Raw genomic sequence first — 18,984 nt, forward strand, 5'->3', positions numbered from 1 at the left:
CAAGAGATGGAAGGTGAGAAGTGAAAGCCTCGCTACGTATCAAGCTCATATGGAAACTCTCACGGAGTAACTAGATGAAGTGGAATATACGTACTTGCTTAGAGAAGAAAACCAGTTTGGCGACGCATTGGCTAAATTAGCATCAATGGTGCGAATTCCAACGGACACAATCAGAATGCCATTGATTATAGAAAGAAGATATGAGCCAGCTTATGTTCACGCACTTGATGATGAACAAGAATCACAAGAAGAAGATGAAGAGCCATGATATACAGATATCCTTAACTACGTGAGAAAAGGAGAATACCCTCCTAATACTGATAAAGGGAACGCCGTGCTTTGAGGCTCATGGCCTCACAGTATGTGCTCATCAGGGGAGAACTCCACAAGAGGACCGCACTAGGGAGAAATCTCTTATGCATAGCCAAGAAAGAAGCACAGAAAACCATGGAAAATTTTCATGTCGGCATATGTGGAACGCATATGAATGCTAAGATGTTAGTCCAGAAGATTCAACGACAAGGTTATTATTGGACTACTATGGAGAGAGATTGTCACGAATACGTCAAGAAATGTATGAAATGTCAAATCTATGCAAATTTACAGCACGTTCCACCTTCACTTCTCTATTCATATACTTTTCCATGGCCTTTCTCTACTTGGGGTATCGACATCATTGGAAAGATAACGCCACCAGGACAAGGGGGAATGAACTCATCCTCGTATCAATCGATTATTTCACAAAATGGGTCGAAGTTGCCTCATATGCTAAGTTAACGGCAAAACATGTAGCTCAATTCATTGAGAAAAATATCATATGCCGCAATGGGGTACCTCATGAGATGATCAGTGATAATGGAACGCATTTCCAAGCCGAGTGCGCGAAAATATTACAGTTTTATCATATCAAGCATCACAGATCATCACCCTACAGGCCACAAAAAATGGTGAGGTCGAATCAGCCAACAAAAATGGGAAAACTATCATCGAAAAGATGACGGAAAATTACAAAGATTGGCCAAGTAAGCTACATTTCGCCCTTTGGGGTTATCGAACCTCTATTCGTACATCAACGGGGGCTACCCCTTTCTCTTTAGTCTATGGAGTTGAAGCTGTACAACCAATAGAGCTCGAAATCCCTTCTCTCTGAATCGCGTTGGAAAGCCAACTAGATGAAGTCGACTGGATTAGAGCAAGATATGATGAACTAGTCGTACTTGACGAAAAACGCTTGGCAGCTTTGCATCATGTCCAAACCTACCAACAGCGTAAAGTGCGACATTTCAATAAAAAAAGTCAAGACTAGGAACATCAAGGAAGGTGACTTGGTGCTTAAGGCACTTCGCAAAAATGTGTTGGATCCAAGAGGAAAATTTAGACCAAATTGGTCAGGTCCGTACATTGTTAAATCCATCTTGTCTAGCGGAGCGGCACAATTGGTAGACATGGACGGTAACGGTTTCCACACTGTAACCAACTTGGATCAACTCAAGAAATTCTATGCCTAGTTGCATGGGTTCATGACTCAATAGAGCTACGTTTGGACTGATTCCTTTTTAAGGATACGTAGGCAACCCCTCAAGGGGGCCCGACCACTTTAAAAAATAAAATCCTTCCTCCGTCGATCAAGTACATGCGCCAAGTCAGCATTGCGCCATGACAAAATGAAGCTAAAATCAAGAAAATTTGCCAGTTCAGCATCCAGAGTCCACCGTGGCACGGAGAGTTCCACCGTGTCATGGCAGCTACCACCGTGGCACGGTGGAATTCAAAAAAAAAATAAAAATTGTCGCGCCACGGGGAACTGCACCGTAATGATATTCTGTTTTATAACCCTACTTGGGATGAGAATTTGAAGCATTTGTTTTAAAAGAATATCTTTTCCTATGGTGCAATAATAAAAAAAACGGAGGAAGTATATCTTTTCAATTATTCCCAACTACTTTTTCTTTCCCTCTATCTCTCTAACAGTCTAACCCCATATTCACATAATTCCTCCGTTTTCTTTTACTTGCAACACTTTCCTAAAAAGGAAATGTCACAATACTTGCAACACACTCTAAAATGAAAGTTACTTTAGGGAAAAACTATAATATATCCCTTATTTAAAGCACATGGCCCATTAAATTACACTCCTAACAACCACTCATCCTATTTTAAAGTTTATTATATCATGTTAACCCCACCTTTCTTAATTACTGCGCTAAAGGGTGTGTTGCATCTAAAAGAAATCGGAGGAAGTATTTATTTTTAATCATTAGTTTTAAAAAATTTACAACTTTCTTTATTTCCGTGTAAAAACCAAAACAACCTTTGTATTTGGTGAAGGAGGAGTACAATATATTGAGCTTAAACGAAAAAGATAAAAAAGAAGTTTTGACCCTCATCCTCTCAATCAGGAGTATCAACCCTCAATCAATTAGTGTATCAATTTTATTCCTTTAAAACTAAATTTTGTCTGAAAAAAGCTGGGATATATTCCTTTCTGCGTAAACTTCATTGATTTCAGTCTCAATCTTAAACATTTTCTTTGTGTGTAAGAGTTCAACACGACAGAGAAAATCATGGATGTTGTTCAGCTCTTACAGAGGCAAGTCATTGACTATATGAAGTCTTTGTACAGGGAGGTAAATCAACTTAAAAATTTTTGGGTTTTGATCCATTTTTTCAAACTTCAATTGGGTTTGTGTGTGTGTGTGTGTGTTTTTTTTTTCTCTGATCATGGATTTAATATTTTTGACCATTTTTGCAGCATTATTTGGATGATCAGTTCAACCAATTGCAGAAATTGGCTGATGAGAGTAGCCCAGATTTTGTTATTGAAGTTGTTACTCTTTTTTTCCAAGATTCTGAGAAGCTCCTTGAGAATTTGAGCAAAGCTCTGTAAGTTTTTTATTTTTTCCTGGGTATTTTTCATTTTAGTTTGTTGTAATTTTAATTGAATTGTACTTTATTTCATTGATTTGTGATGGATTTTTTTTTTCCTTATAAAGTGAGCAGCCTGCTGTAGATTTCAACCAAGTGGAAAATCATGCTCATCAGTTTAAGGGGAGTAGTTCTAGGTATTTTCCTGTCTTGAATTTTGTACTTTTCTAGGGTTCTACATCTTTTTTGGGCTTTGAAATTCTATCTTGAATTAAAATTGATGTAATTTGAAATGTTGTTGAATTAAAAAGTTGACATAACTTAAAATTTTGTGAATTAAAATTGGCATAACTTGAAATTTTGTTGAATTAATACTGATAATATCTTGATTAAATGCTTGGTCTTGTGTTGATCAGAATATTTGGTGTAACTTTGTAATTAGTACAGCCTGTTTTGGTGCCGGGGTTGGGGTGGAGGGGGTGATTTTCCATATAGGCCATTTGATAGAGCCGGTCATCAGACAAGATTAAAACATCCTCAATGTTCTTATCCTCGCGTCGATGCGTCCTGCATATATTAGAGACATTCAGCACATACTCTTTTTCCACAGTCCAATATATACCAATCTATAGGTTTCCAAATACCACTTAATGAACTTGGAAACCAATCGTTGTATGACTTGTATCCTCCATATAAACTGTCTGATCGCATCAGCAGTTCTTCTAGTTTCTCCTTGAGTTTGTGTAGCTGCAAAATCTGTTACATAATCTGCGGTCAATTTTGCAACTCGTATATGATTAGGAAATTCAATCTTACATCTTAAATTGGGCAGTTATATATTACATCAGAAGTTTACCTCCACAAAGCCGTCACAACCGTTGATACCATTCCCTTGATAAGTTCGATATATGTGGCGATTAAGGGAAGCTCCATTGAACTGTGTTAAGATGAATACTTTGTTTATACCATTGTAGTTACTCATTGGAATATCTATAAGCTTGTAGTATCCTCCATCAGGAACCTGTATCATACTTGATTTAATATACATGGTCCATACCCAAGAAAATTGATACAATACTTAATTTGGTGCACGGCACTTATGTGCATAAAAGTTTCATAAATTCCTAATAAGTTAATTTTGATGCAAGTATACCATCGTAATCTTCCTAGTTCTATACATAATACAAAAGATCTGCTGGTAAGAGGAAGGAGAGGAAAGAGCTGAGCTCCTTCCAATATAATTGATGCCATATTTTTAGGATCAGCACTTTGCCTTTCGACGATTGGTGTCTCCCTAATCTACAATAAATTCAAAATATTTCGAAAATTAAAAATAAATGATCTATTAATCTGTCTTCAAAACTGCTATTTAAATCATGTTTTTTGCTTGGCTTGTTGGTAGTTGACGAGTATGTAATTTTGGTTATTGAATGTTCACTAGATAATTTGTTGCTGAAGTGTTTAAATTTGCACATCTTGAGGGTGATTTATTTGTTGTATTTCACAACATTGGTGCACATAGGGTCAAAAACCAATGTGTTAAGTTTCGAGCTTTTTGCGAGGAGAAAATCGTGATGGGTAAGTTGTCTACTGATACTGAATGCTTGATACTCAAATTCCCTCCCTTTTTATGCGGTTTAAAGTGTTTGAACTTTAAACTGTCATTTCCTTCATTTTGTAGGTGTAGTGAATATATATATGTTTATGTTATTGAATGATTGGAAATTAATGTATCACCCACTCTTGGCAGATAAAGAGTACAAGGACTATGTTGTAACTTTACATCTTACCTTACCTTTTCTTCTTCATTCTCAATCAAATAAGTGTGATGCCTCCAAAGATTTTTGTAGGATTAATTACTAGATTAATTTTGGTATTGACATTTATCTCATCTGATCTCTGATGCTATCACGGTATCATCCCTTATCCTACAGTATGTGTTGTTTCACGAGCTTTGCCATTGTAGACATGATCCAAAGTTGACTAAGATCAAAATAACATCTCATTTGGCAGACTATACATGCTTTTGTATTCAGAGATTAAGAAATTTGGTATGCTCAAATGGAGTATTGATAGTGTTATGCTGATAACATAACTCTTAGAAATAGTTAGGGTCCTAGCCTCCTAGGTCTCTTGTTTTCAAAGAGTTCTTATAATTATTGATAAATTACATGTTCATATTACAAAGTTATAGTATTGCTGTTCATGGCTAAGGAATTGGTGAAGGTGTAGCGGTTATATGTTCATATTATAAAGTTATATTATTGATAAAAGATGTCTTGGTTTGACGCAAACTCCAGAATAAGACTGGTGTATTCTTCATATTATTTGTAAGGGAAACCTTAGTGTAAAGGTCATCATATAGGTAGTCTAGTATATTCACCCTTATCGTATACTTGTCTTACCTTAGGGCTAATGCTAGTTGGATGATGGGGCTTCTCCGATTCTGACCCCCCCTTTCTGTTGACTGTTTGAAACTTTCCAAGAGTCAGTTTCTTCCCCTGATGATCTAATTACCCTTTGGTTTCTTAGTTTTTCCAAAAGTATATCAAATATTTAAATTATCTCTCTTTTTAATGAGTATGATAATTATTTCTTATCATGGTCAATAAAATGATTTTAGTATTCCTTCTTACTTAATGGTTATTCTTGCACAATTAGCACAAGTTATTCATTATTTATACAGGGCTTAGTCATCAGGCTTTGAAGGATTGAAGGGTATATATCATATAATATTAACTTTGTATTATGATTCTGATTTAACATCTCATGCTTTTAATCCATCAAACTATTGCTACAATTACATCATAGTTATGCTAATTTAATTTGATAACTCTGATCTTTTGTCCATTTGGTGCAGATGTCTTGCGTGTCTGCAAGAGTTGCAGCAGGAGTATGTTGTTCTGAAAAGAAGTTCGAAATTCTTTTCCAGGTACTAAATGGTAGCACTAGAGGAGGCAGTTCTATTCTATTATAATTTCTTGTGTATTATTGTGCCTAATGTCAATTGTTCTCCCTTTTGTCCCTTTTGGCAGAGAAGTATTGAGGAAATTTCTTTTTCTACCATATTACCCAGCATCATTTCTTCTACCTTAATCATATTCTTCTAAGAAATCCTGATAACACCTCATTTTTCTGTGATTGTTCATTGTAGCTGGAGCAAGAGATTGTGAAAAATGGCGGGACAGTTCCTATCATGGATTAAGTCTTTGAAACCCAAGGCAAAACGAAAAAAAAAAGAGTGGGTAGAATGTGCTTGATGATCCAAACCCTTTTACAAGTCTCCGTAACCTTCTCTTGAGAACCACTATGAATAACCATTTCTAAATCTAATACTTTAGATACCATTTTCATGTGAGATATATTTCTAGCTTTATCTGTTACCATGTAGGTGACAAAATGTTACATGATGTTCTTGATGTTTTTTTAAGTGGTGTTTAGTGTTGAAGCTTCTTTGTGGTTGACTTGTAGTCCATTTATATCCTACTACATTGAATTGCTTCAGGTATTGGCTGGGTGGATGGTTAATGAATTTTAAAGTTTGTGAGAATATTTACAGGAGTGTGATTTGTATACTTTCTTCCCTTTTGATAGTTGAGGCTCTTTTAACCAGATTTTATTGGATACAATCAAGTAATAAACCAGTTCATGGCTTTTGGGACATAGTTGGGGAAATTTAATTGGAACTGCATCACTAACCTAATATGTTATCACTGTTTGTCTACATCACTAAAATAAAAATTATCCGAAACAAAATTAAAGTTTATTTCATTCGTGTAGCCAACTGAGTTAGAGGGATTGAGAATTAGGCGCCTAAGCCGATGATGGGTTGGAGATTGAAGCACATATAGGCGAGTTGTCTAAGTTGACTGAACTTGTGTTTAGGAAGTATTACAGTGTTTTTGTTGCTCTTTTTGTCGTGTGCATTGGGCCAATATGTGCTTCTCAAGGAAAATATGGTCTACGCATGATCCTTGACTTGATGCACACTATATACACTATAGTAAGTATTGCTAGTGCCATCTTTATCAATTCAATAAGATGATTTGTTGGCTAAGTCTGTGTGCAATGTGACTTATTCATCTACATTCATCACCAATGCGATGACTGGCTTCATCTAAGCATGAGTATTGAGAAATAAAGATGGTTACGAAATATTTGTGCGGAAATTTTGAATTTTGGTACCTTGAAAATGACCCCAATTGAATTTTGCACCCGTTTAAATATTTTTTCTTTTAATTTATTTGGTACCCATCAAATGTAAAAAATATAGATTTTGGTACCTCCGTCCAACTTTTGTAAAGTTTTCCGTTAGTGGGGTCCTGTCACCTTCCAACCACCCCTCAGCCACCTTCCAACCACCCCTTAGCCACATAGCAACGACACACGCAGCCACCTCATTTTGCCACCATACAACCACCACCAAAACTACCCCTTGCGCGCAACCAAATCCAATTCTCCACCACACCACTGCCACCAAAACTCCCACCTTGCACACAGCCACCGCCCACCGCAGCCCAGTCACCAAAGCCGTCGAACACACTCCAGTCGCCACCACCACCACTCGAAACTCCCATTCACCTCTAATTTGCGCCATCCCCCGCAAAACTAACCTGAAACAACCTAGAAAACCACCCGTTTTTTGGGTTGTTTAAAAACCCTTAACGGGTTTGGTTTTTCGGTTTGTTTCAGGTGGGTTTTAGGGTTTCAAGGGGCGGCGAAAAGGGGAGTGGGTGGTTGATTCAATTTGTTCTAGTACAGTGGTTATAATTGATTGACCCTCATTATTTTTACCACTACTAAAAAAAAATTGTTTAAGCATGCAAAATAAGAACGCCCTTCTTCTATATATATGAAAAGATTCAGAAAGAGGTTTATCAAAATAATAGCATGCAAATTCTTTCAATTAACTATGTTGACATCTACTATTTTTGATAAATCCCTTTCCTTTAAATTAAAGAAGCGCTCAAAATCCTTATAATAGTATGCATCTACTCTAGGGATTGCTATAAGGTCTATTGCAGGGAAGCCTAAGATAGCACCAAACTCCTCCGGCAAAGGGCTAATCTCATCATACCCTATTCTGAAACAATGAGTATCAACATTCCAAAATTCTAAATCAATATGTATGAAGTCTAGGTCAAGATCTACCCCTTTGATGCCATAAATTCCCCCCAAGTGAAATAAATCTAATTCTTTTCTCTCCCTCGCATTAAGAGATCGACACCATTCATGAGTGTATTGGGTGAAGGTCTTGGTGACTAAAGACATGATTACTGTTTTTCTAAAGAAGAGAATTATTTATTTGCTGGAATTATGAGAAGAATCGACTGGGCAGGGGGATTTTTATACACAAATTGCGAGGAATTTCAATCATACTGAAACACGGTACCAGCGTCAATTGGCGTCACAATCCCGTGATTGGCGCCAACCGCCAACGCTTGGCGCCACACGCTAAGTGTAGCGCCTGGCGCCACGCGCCATAGTGAGGCGCCAGCTGGCGCCAAGTTGCCAGATCAGCCGCGCATGCTCAACTTGCGTTTTTAATATTAAACTCGAGTCGGTTAATGACTTTATGGCTCTGTTTAATCCTTTTCTATCCTTTTTCCTAATTAATTAAATATAGCTATTTTTTTTTTTAATTTATATTATTCTTTTTGGACTTTATTTTAAATTCCAAACACCCGACATTCTATTCAATTTTTCCTTTTTTATTTTTTCTTTTTGGGGGAGAGAGTCGGATACCCTCCATCAATAATAAAAATGACGGAATTTTTGCACAAAATTGTTGTCACACTTTTCTTGCACACACTAACATACACATAACAGTAAATAAATTCATAATAACATAAATATACAAAATGTGTCTATAAATAATAAGTCTTAGGCAAAGTTCTATAAAAAAGTCAAAATAAAATATACACAGGAACAAACTACGGCGCTGGAGGACGTAGTCCCATCATATCATAAAATTGCGCCGTACGAGGAGTCACCTCTCCACCAGCTCCAGCTCCAGTCTCCGTAGGAGGAGGATGACTCAATATAGGACCACTCCAGCCAGGATCAACCTGAGGCTGAGGCCGCGGAGGCTGCTGTGATGACGAGCCTACCTCGTACATCCCACCACCTCTGAAAGCCGAGGTAGCCTCTCCTACCAGTGCAGCATGAGCACCCTTAGAAGAAGATCCCGAGCCCTCAGCGATGTCAGCTCGAGCAGCCTTAGAGCGACCACCTCTACCCCCTGACGAAGTGCGACGACGTCTCGAGCTAGACCTCGCTAGATCCCTCCGCCCCTCAGGTCTCGTGCGGGTGTGAGAAGCGATAGGCTGGCCCTGCAAAAAGAGTTAAATCAGAAACAAAGTAAAATTGAAGCAGCAATGCAAAAATAATGAGTAAAGAAAGGCTACCTCTCGGATGACGTCATCCCGACGGCAAGCGGCCGCATTTCTCATTCGGGCGAGCTGCCTTCGGAAGGCATCTATGCATCGTGCCATCGCCGAAACCACCTCTCGTGAAAACTGTCAGAAAAATGAGTTAGTAAAAATGCATGATATATGAACACAAAAAATCTGAAAAAACTAGGCTTACTCTAGTCTGGTGGCGAGGAATCGACCGCTCTACGAAGCGCTCGCCCTCGGGAGCTGGAGAAATCATATCCTCGATCGGCCCGTACATCCCCTGGTAGTGGATGGACATACGGGGTGGCACGAACTCAGTAGCACCGTCCTGATAAGACAAAAAGATCAGTAAAACATTACTTGGGGGCTACTTAGTGGAAAGTAAAGCCAAGAAAATATTACCCTTACATCCTCAGCCGGTACGGGGGCTGGAGCTAAAAAAGGTAGTATCTCCTCAGCATAACACCGCTCGAGGATCACATGGGACCGCCAGGGAGTACCAGCTCCCTCAGACATGCTCGACAACCGCGCCTCGTCGAACATATGACGTGGTGGAGCAACAGGAACGACGAAGACATCAGAAGAATGCTGTCTGGCGACCCTCTCTCCTAAGTACGCGACCGCTCCATAAGTCCCCAGAAAATAGCGACGCTCAATAGAGTACTGTGCGGCTAATCCAGGGACTGCCCAACTGCCCCACGGCCGGTATATCACCTCAGGTCCCTATAAAGAGCATCAATCAGGCAAGAATACATCTAAAGCACCGCGAAAGAGCAAGATAAACAATAAAAGTCGTACCGAGATGATCCAGTTCCGGACATGTGTAGTGGACATGTCCACATGATGACCGCCCCAAGAGGCGCTCACTGGAAATCCCCGCGGCGATGGTCTCGCCGGCGCAGTAGAAGGAAACTACTCGTAGAACCAGATCTACAAGGAGATAAAAGTGTGGGTAAATGCTAACTAATATGCAGAGCTAAACTTTATAGGGAATAAATGTTTACCTCTACGACCTTCCAAAAGGCGGACAAAGCAACGTTCGTCCCAAAGGACCGGTGTCGACACGAGTCCCTCAGTGCACGAACGAAGTCAGCATAGGCCAAGATAGCCCAGTCATAAGTCCCGATCCGGTGAAGATAACGGACAACAGGAAGATAGTAAAGCAGCGCTCTACTACCCTTGCCAGGGGAGAATGTCCCTGACAACAACATCAGCACAAAGATGCGCACCCGCTGCTCTCGGGTGGTCGCATCGTCATCAAGAGCCGCTGCCAGCGTCGAGCGGCGAATTCCTCTAGCACTAAACTGAGTCGTCTCGACCTCAGCTCGGGCCCGAATAGCGATCGGCCCCAACAGCTCCTCAACCTCCGAAGAAAAGACGTCGATTCCACTGTCAAACGGCAGTGGCACAGAAGTGAACTCCAGTCCTGTGATGAGACTAAAGTCCGTAGGGGTGAACAGGGTACGCTCATCCCACTCCGGAAGTCGACCAAGCGAAGTGGAAGGCGTGATGTCATCCTCTACGGGCTCATGTTCCCGTCTAGTGTTTTAGGACCGTGAACCCGAGCCTCGATGTCTAGCCATGCTACATTGTGCAAAATTATCATGAATTGAGGTTATATGGTATCTAAGGTTCGCCTAGCCGCATGATACTATGTTCGCAAAAACAGAGTACGTAGTACTAAAGCAGAGCACAAATTCAAATTGAGCATGACAGCATTTTTCAAGCAATCAAACAATTTCTTGCAACACTATAGTGATTATTGTGACAAATCGGACAAGAATTGCTAGCAAAAACATCGAGAACAAGTCACATAGTTCTTCACGACCTTAAGAGGTCAAACAATGGCAAATTGCTCATTTCTTCACCAAATTGAGTCAAACAAGTCTCAAATTACTCCCAAGACAATATACAAACATAATCAAGCAATTTCATGGCATAAAACTTGACAAACAAAGCAAATTGAGCATTATAAGTTTCGAATTTTCATGAAATTCGTGAGTAAACATGCCAAGAATTCATAAAAACTGATGTGAGTTTGAAGAAAACTTACATAGATCGGGAAAATAGATGAAAAGAGCTTTGATTTGCAACAAATTTGAGCGAATTCGGTTGAGAAACAAGCAAGCAATGAGCAATTGAAGCTTTCGGACTTCTTTCGAGCAGTTTCGCGATGAACAAAGCAGCGAAATGAAGAGGAAAGGGGTATTTAAGGAAATCCCCGTGCTGGCGCCAAGCCCTATGCATTGGCGTCACAAATTTGGCTTGGCGCTTGGCGCCAATATCAGCGCCTGGCGCTAAGGCCAGCTGTGTGGCGCTGATGGTTTTTCAGCGACCCCAAAGCACCCAGCCACCCGATGAGGTTGTGCTAGCCTTCTGCAACATATTTTTGGGTTCCTTGGTACGCCAGTTAGCCCCTATAAGAAATTTGACATGATTTAGTAATCGGCTTGATTACATAAAGTGATCGACCTGATAAGAGATCGTCTCACTTAGCTTAAAGCGCCTAAGCATTGGCTCATTAGCAAAAAAGCACCGACATATAGGTTCAAAAGAGCAAAAGAGCACCGACATAAAGGTTCAAAGCAACGGAAGCGCCGGCGTACAGGCATAGCGGAAGCAAAGTTCAGGCGAACTTTTAAAGATCGACAGGCGTGGATCTTCGGTAATTTCCTTTGGAAAATTATCGCATTAAGTGAAGGTGACTTCAAGAGAAGATATCTTCGACGACATTCCCTAGCTTGCGGAAAGTTGTCACAAACAACTGGAGGTAATTTCGGGCGAAGTTGTCTTCGATCATATTCCCTTAGGCATGGAAGATGATCATAATGCAGATGAGGATTATTTCAAGAGAAATAATCTTCGATGGTATTCCCTAGGATGTGGAATATTATCAATGCGGATGAGGATTGTTTCAAGAGAAATAATCTTCGATAGTATTCCCTTGGACGTGGAATATTATCATAGCGGAGGAGGATCGTTTCAGGCGAAGCAATCTTCCAAATTTGGAAGCAGTTACAGGCGTAGCGGTTTTCAAGCAGGATGGCATTCCCTAGCTTGCAGGAGGTCATCAAAACAACAATCGGTTACTTTCAGAGACGTGTGCTCGACGGTGCAAGATACGCGTTTCTTAACTCTTTTATCTGTTTAACTAATGCTAGTTTTGCAGGTATCGGCGTTGCAAGATTGATTTAGGATCGCAGAACGTTCTGAATCATTCTCCGTCCCTATCGATACTTTGACTTTCATTTTTCGAAACTTGCGTTTCTCCAAACTCAGTCAAAGTGGGGGCTTCTGTAGACACTCATTTGTGTCTCCCCAAAACCAAACTCAGTGATAAGTACCTTTCACGTCGAATCATAATCGAATGAAACGAAAGTGCTGAAAGTTTAGTGTTGCGGAAAGTTTTTATTTCTTTTCTCTTCTCTCTGTTTTGAAAACTTATTATAAGAAAACAGCCAATCCAGTTTGGTTGGTCCATGATATGGGTCCAATAGTAGTGTAGTTGGATGGGGCTTACAAAGACCTTTCCAACGATATATTATAAGCCCAATTCCGATGAATATTGAGGAAGTTATGGCCAATTTACCAAACTGGGCCCGGTTTGAGCTTTATGTACCGCCCAATGATCTCGGGGAGGGCCTAATATGATTTATCATTCCTAATGCAATTAGGAATGGTTTTAGTCTTCTAGATTCTTCTAGAAGGTTCTTTTTCATTCCTAATTCAATTAGCATTGATAAATTGACTTTTGTTGACTTTTCAAAGTTTTAATCAAAATCAAATAGCATTTTCGAGGAAATTATATTATTTTATCCTCCACTACGGTAAACATATCGGATTTTCGAAAAAGCGTTGGAATCAGGCTTGGCGCCTAACCCCAGGCCTGGCGCCTGGCGCTAGCTATTGGCGCCTGGCGCCAGCTAGCCAGGGTTGGCGCCAGCTCTGTTTTATGAGCGTCAGACTCTGTTTTGTTTAATTTATCTTTTAGGCTGATTTTCTCTATAAATATCGTATTAAAAACTCCGTTTTCATTCACCGATCACATTCATTCATTCACCAATTGTTTTCATTCACCTATTCTTTTCAATCATTCACCAATTTTCATCATTCACAAGTCCTACAATCAGTTTTAATTAGCATTCTTTCAATTCTTTCAAACTTTGTTTTTTCATACAAAATTCCGCATTCACAAGATCTAGAAACACCTAGCCATATTTAAAGTTGCCTTCGCCCTAGACGTGAAAGGTTTTAATTTCTGAGGGTTTGGTCCCAAATCTCTATTTCCATTATTTAATTTAATTGTTTGTTTATTATTTTCCTTGAAGTTACTAACGTGTGTATTTTGTTATTAGAAAGAGGTACGAGGCATCAAAGTAAGTACTTTAATTGATTAATTGATATTATGATGTAGACATCATGTTTACATTGCTATTATGATATTCCTAGTATCATGTCTAGGGTATTTTTAATATTAAATATGATTGTTATGATGCTTCCTATGTTCTTCCTAATATTTATGATTGTTAGTATCATGTTAAGGTTAAAGATTTGATTTTGATTGCTTAGTGACATGCTAGGGTTTATTATTAATCTTGTTAGTATCATGCCTAGGATCTTGCTATTATTATGCTTTAATATTAACATGATCATGATTATTATTATAATTGTTATAATTTATGATGGTTATGATTATTATTTTTTATGTTGCTTCATGATTATTGTTATTGCTTGATCACACCTTTTATTGCATGTTTAAAGGGAATTTGTACTTGTAATCACGCTTATATAAGATAATTAATATTCTTGTTTAGGGTTAATTATGATTATAATTCAAGTGATCGCCAATAATAGTTTATTTGTGCATTAATATTCAACCAACATAGATTAAACAGGTTTAGGGTTAAACCTATTGATTGCATGTTAATCAAAAAGCGCACATGAATACGATCAGAATAAAGTAGAGGCCTATTATTAGGGCAGGTTCAATCTCTTTTAGGTTGGATTTGTACCTTCATCCCCGAACCCTTATTTGGTTCTTGACCTTATGGAGTTGACGATCTCTTGGATCGCTAAGGGGTGTAACCTTCACCTCGTGAATGGTTTACAAGTTCCTAAAAAAACTTGTTGTGACTCTTTTTCTCTATCTTCTTCCCTTTTGGACGCCACCGTACTTTAGTGTATGATCACAGTGGGGTTCAAGCTAGTGGGATTTTAAAGGCTTGAAAATATTCCCTATAGATACGTAGGCAACTTCACATCGAGGTGCGACCGTAATAAAAATGCATTCATTTTCACATTCACACACTTACACCATGATCATATCAAGGGATATCCTACGCTCATCCCTATTCACTTAGAGCTAGACTTGGGGGCTTGATCCCTACATCATTAGCTTACCTAGCCTAAGAGTCACCACCATTTGACTCTTTTAAATAATATTCTTTCCACACATTTAGCTCTTGCGGCCGAACTTTAGTGTCACTTTCACACACATCACAAATACATGACCAAATATACTTCCCTTAGGAACCCTTTGTCATGAAATCTTAACACAACGCTGAAGCATGCTTTGTCTCATCAATCATAATCATCATTGCATCGAAGTATGAAGTACTTAGCCTCCGCGCCTAATTTACCTAAATACTTTCATTATCAAGTCAACTAGGATAGTCTAACATATTATAACCCTTGAACTGTGAGACACAACATTTGACTAAGCTCATTCAACATGCATTCGAAAGCTTCTTTCTTTTTCACGTCTTTCTTTTTCGGGAGAAAGTCGGTACCCTCCACAAAAATGACGGAAAATTTTTGCTTTTTGCATTTTTGAGTCACATTGAGTCAACACTATGCACACACGAGTCACGAGTCACACGTGTCATTTCACTTTGAGTCGAGTCAACCTCGAGTCAGTCGATCACATCGAGTCAAGTTTATGCCTTGAGTCGTGTCAAGTTATTGAGTCAAGCAATGCTAAACCTTAGGTCAACCCTAAGATAATTAAAAAGATTGGCAAAGTTCTGTAGTAAAAAATAAATACAGGTATAGCAAAACAGGGAAGACCCTATCACAGCGTTCGGCGACAGAGTCTATTCTTGGCGCCAGAGATATTTCAGCAGCGACAGAGCTCGAAGCCTCTCCAAAAGGTGATTTCGACTTCATACAACAATTTCGGGTTCCTTGGTACGCCAGTTAGCCCCTATAAGCAATTTGACATGATTGAGTAATCGGCTTGATTACAGTCTAAGTGATCGACCTGACGAAAGATCGTCTCACTTAGCTTAAGCGCCTAAGTATTGGCTCATTACAAGCACCAAAGCATCAGTTCAAAAGCAAGCACTTAAACGACAATATTTCCAAATATGGATTGTCGCGCATTCTTATTAAATGACAAAGTTTTCCAAAAATTGGATTGTAATCCCCAACTGACAATATTTCCAGAAATGGATTGTCGTGCAACGACAATTTTTCCAAGATTGGATTGTCATATCTGGCAAAGTTTCCAAGCGTGGATTGTCGTGCTCCTTCTTTGTTTGGCAAGTTTTTCCAAGTTCGGATTGTCATACATTCATAGATCGTTGGCAAGTTTTCCGAGATTGGATTGTCATACACCTAGTTCCCTATGGCAAAATTTCCCAAAGGATTGTTGTAGGTCTCTACTCATCATAAATTCTGGCAAAAGTTCCTCAACGTGGATTGTCATTCATTTCAGCAAGTGGCAAATTTCCCCGAAGTGGATTGTCGATCAACTATTTTTTGGCAAATGTTCCAAGACACGGATTGTCAATTGTGGCAATATTTTCCTAAAAGGATTGTCGCATAGCATTGGCAAATTTCCAAGGTGGATTGCTTTCAAGAGTTATATTCCAAGATGTGGATTGTCGATCGTAGCAAAGTTCTTATGAAAGATTGCTACGAAGCATTGGCAACTTTTCCAAAAATTGGATTTTGGCGAATTATCCGAGATACGGATTGTCGCTTCATCGTGGCAACATTTCCAAGGATGGATTGTTACGAAGCATTGACAACTTTCCCTAAATCGGATTGTCATACATCATACAAGAGTTGTGTTGGCAACTATTCCCAAAGAAAAGAGGATTGTCATCACAGCAAAAGCACCGACGTACAGGTTCAAAGCAACAGAATTGTCGACATATAGGCATAGCGGAATCGAAGTTCAGGCGAACTTTTAAAGATCGACATGCGTGGATCTTCGGTAATTTCCTTTGGGAAATTATTGCATCAAATGAGGATGATTTCAAGTGAGGATATCTTCGACGGCATTCCCTAGCTTGCGGAGAGTTGTCACAAACAACTGGAGGTAATTTCGGGCGAAGTTGTCTTCGATCATATTCCCTCAGGCATGGAAGATGGTCATAATGCGGATGAGGATTATTTCAAGAGAAATAGCCTTCGATGGTATTCCCTAGGATGTGGAATATTATAAATGCGGATGAGGATTTTTTCAAGAGAAGCAATCTTCGATGGTATTCCCTTGGACGTGGAATATTATCAATGCGGAGGAGGATCGTTTCAGGCGAAGCAATCTTCTAATTTGAAAGCAGTTACGGGCGTAGCGGTTTTCAAGCGGGATGGCATTCCCTAGCTTGCAGGAGGTCATAAAAAAAATCGGTTACTTTCAGAGACGTGTGCTCGACGGTGCAAGATACACGTTTCTTAACTCTTTTATCTGTTTAACTAATGCTAGTTTTTCAGGTATCGGCATTGCAAGATTGATTTAGGATCGCAGAACGTTCTGAATCATTCTCCGTCCCTATCGATACTTTGACTTTCGTTTTCGAAACTCGCGTTTCTCCAAACTCAGTCAAAGTGGGGGCTTCTGTAGACACCCATTTGTGTCTCCCCAAAACCAAACCCAGTGATGAGTACCTTTCCGTCGAATCATAATCGAATGAAGCGAAAGTGTGGAAAGTTTAGTGTTGCGGAAAGTTTTTATTTCTTTTCTCTTCTCTCTGTTTTTGAAAACTTATTTTAAGAAAACAGCCAATCCAGTTTGGTTGGTCCATGATATAGGTCCAATAGTAGTGTAGTTGGATGGGGCTTGCAAAGACCTTTCCAACGATATATTATAAGCCCAATTCCGATGAATATTGAGGAAGTTATGGCCAATTTACCAAACTGGGCATGGTTTGAGCTTTATATACGGCCCAATGATCTAGGGGAGGGCCTAATATGATTTATCATTCCTAATGCAATTAAGAATGGTTTTAGTCTTCTAGATTCTTCTAGAAGGTTCTTTTCATTCCTAATTCAATTAGCATTGATAAATTGACATTTTTTTACTTTTTAGAGTTTTAATCAAAATCAAATAGCATTTTTGAGGAAATTATATGATTTTATCCTCCAGTACGGTAAAATTATCGGATTTCCGAAAACGCGTTAAATTTAAGCTTGGCGTCTAACCCCAGGCCTTGGCGCCTGGAACCAGGCCTGGCGCTAGCCATTTGCGCCTGGCGCTAGTGTTGGTGCCTGACGCCAGCTAGCCAGGGTTGGCGCCAGCTCTGTTTTCTGTGCGTCAGACTCTGTTTTGTTTAATTTATCTTTTTGGCTGATTTTCTCTATAAATATCGTATTAAAAACTTCGTTTTCATTAACCAATTGTATTCATTCATCACCAATTGTATTGATTCATCACCAATTTTCACCTATTCTCACTAATCATTCTCATAATCTTCATCCATCTTTCAATTCTCTTTTTCTTACTTTGTTTTCACATACAAAATTCCGCATTCACAAGATCTAGAAACACCTAGCCATATTCGAAGTTGCCTTCACCCTAGACGTGAAAGGTTTTAATTTTTGAGGGTTTGGTCCCAAATCTCTCTTTCAATTATTTAATTTAATTGTTGTTTATTATTTTCCTTGAAGTTACTAACGTGTGTATTTTGTAATTAGAAAGAGGTACGAGACATCAAAGTAAGTACTTTAATTGTTTTAATTGATATTATGATGTAGAAATCATGTTTAAATTGTTATTATGATATTCTTAGTATCATGTCTAGGGTAATTTTAATATTAAATATGATTGTTATGATGCTTCCTATGTTCTTCCTAATGTTTATGATTGTTAGTATCATGTTAGGGCTAAAGATTTGATTTTTATTGCTTAGTGACATGCTAGGGTTTGTTATTAATCTTGTTAGTATCATGCCTAGGATCTTGCTATTATTATTATGCTTTAATATTAACATGAATATGATTATGATTATAATTGTTATGATTTATGATGATATTATTATTATCATGATTATTATGACTATTATTCATGATATTGATTTATTATTATGTTGCTTGATTATATTTATTTATTGCTTGATCACACCTTTTATGCATGTTTAAAGGGAATTGGTACTTGTAATCACGCTTAATAAGATAATTAATAATCTTGTTAGGGTTAATATGATTATAATTTCAAGTGATCGCCAATAATAGATTTATTTGTGCGTTAAATTCAACCAACATAGATAAACAGGTTTAGGGTTAATTCTATTGATTGCATGTTAATTAGAAAGCGCACATGAATACGATCAGGATAAAGTAGAGGCCTATTATTAGGGCAGGTTCAATCTCTTTTAGGTTGGATTTATACCTTCATCCCCGAACCCTTATTTGGTTCTTGACCTTATGGAGTTGACGATCTCTTGGATCGTTAAGGGGTGTAACCTTCACCTCGTGAATGGTTTACAAGTTCCTAAAA

The 18,984-nt window shown here is 38.7% G+C and overlaps 1 pseudogene across 1 annotated transcript; it reads left to right on the forward strand.

Moving 5' to 3' along the window:
* The first annotated feature begins 2,318 nt into the window (after positions 1 to 2,318).
* On the forward strand, positions 2,319 to 6,329 carry LOC145558421 (histidine-containing phosphotransfer protein 1-like; annotated as a pseudogene). The gene is made up of 6 exons (XR_014092464.1): positions 2,319 to 2,627; positions 2,753 to 2,883; positions 2,994 to 3,062; positions 4,373 to 4,443; positions 5,726 to 5,797; positions 6,020 to 6,329. The product of XR_014092464.1 is annotated as a histidine-containing phosphotransfer protein 1-like (transcript).
* Positions 6,330 to 18,984: the final 12,655 nt, after the last annotated feature.

This window comes from Chenopodium album, chromosome 9 (genome assembly GCF_948465745.1).
Source record: "Chenopodium album chromosome 9, dcCheAlbu1.1, whole genome shotgun sequence".
NCBI classification, from domain to species: domain Eukaryota; kingdom Viridiplantae; phylum Streptophyta; class Magnoliopsida; order Caryophyllales; family Amaranthaceae; genus Chenopodium; species Chenopodium album.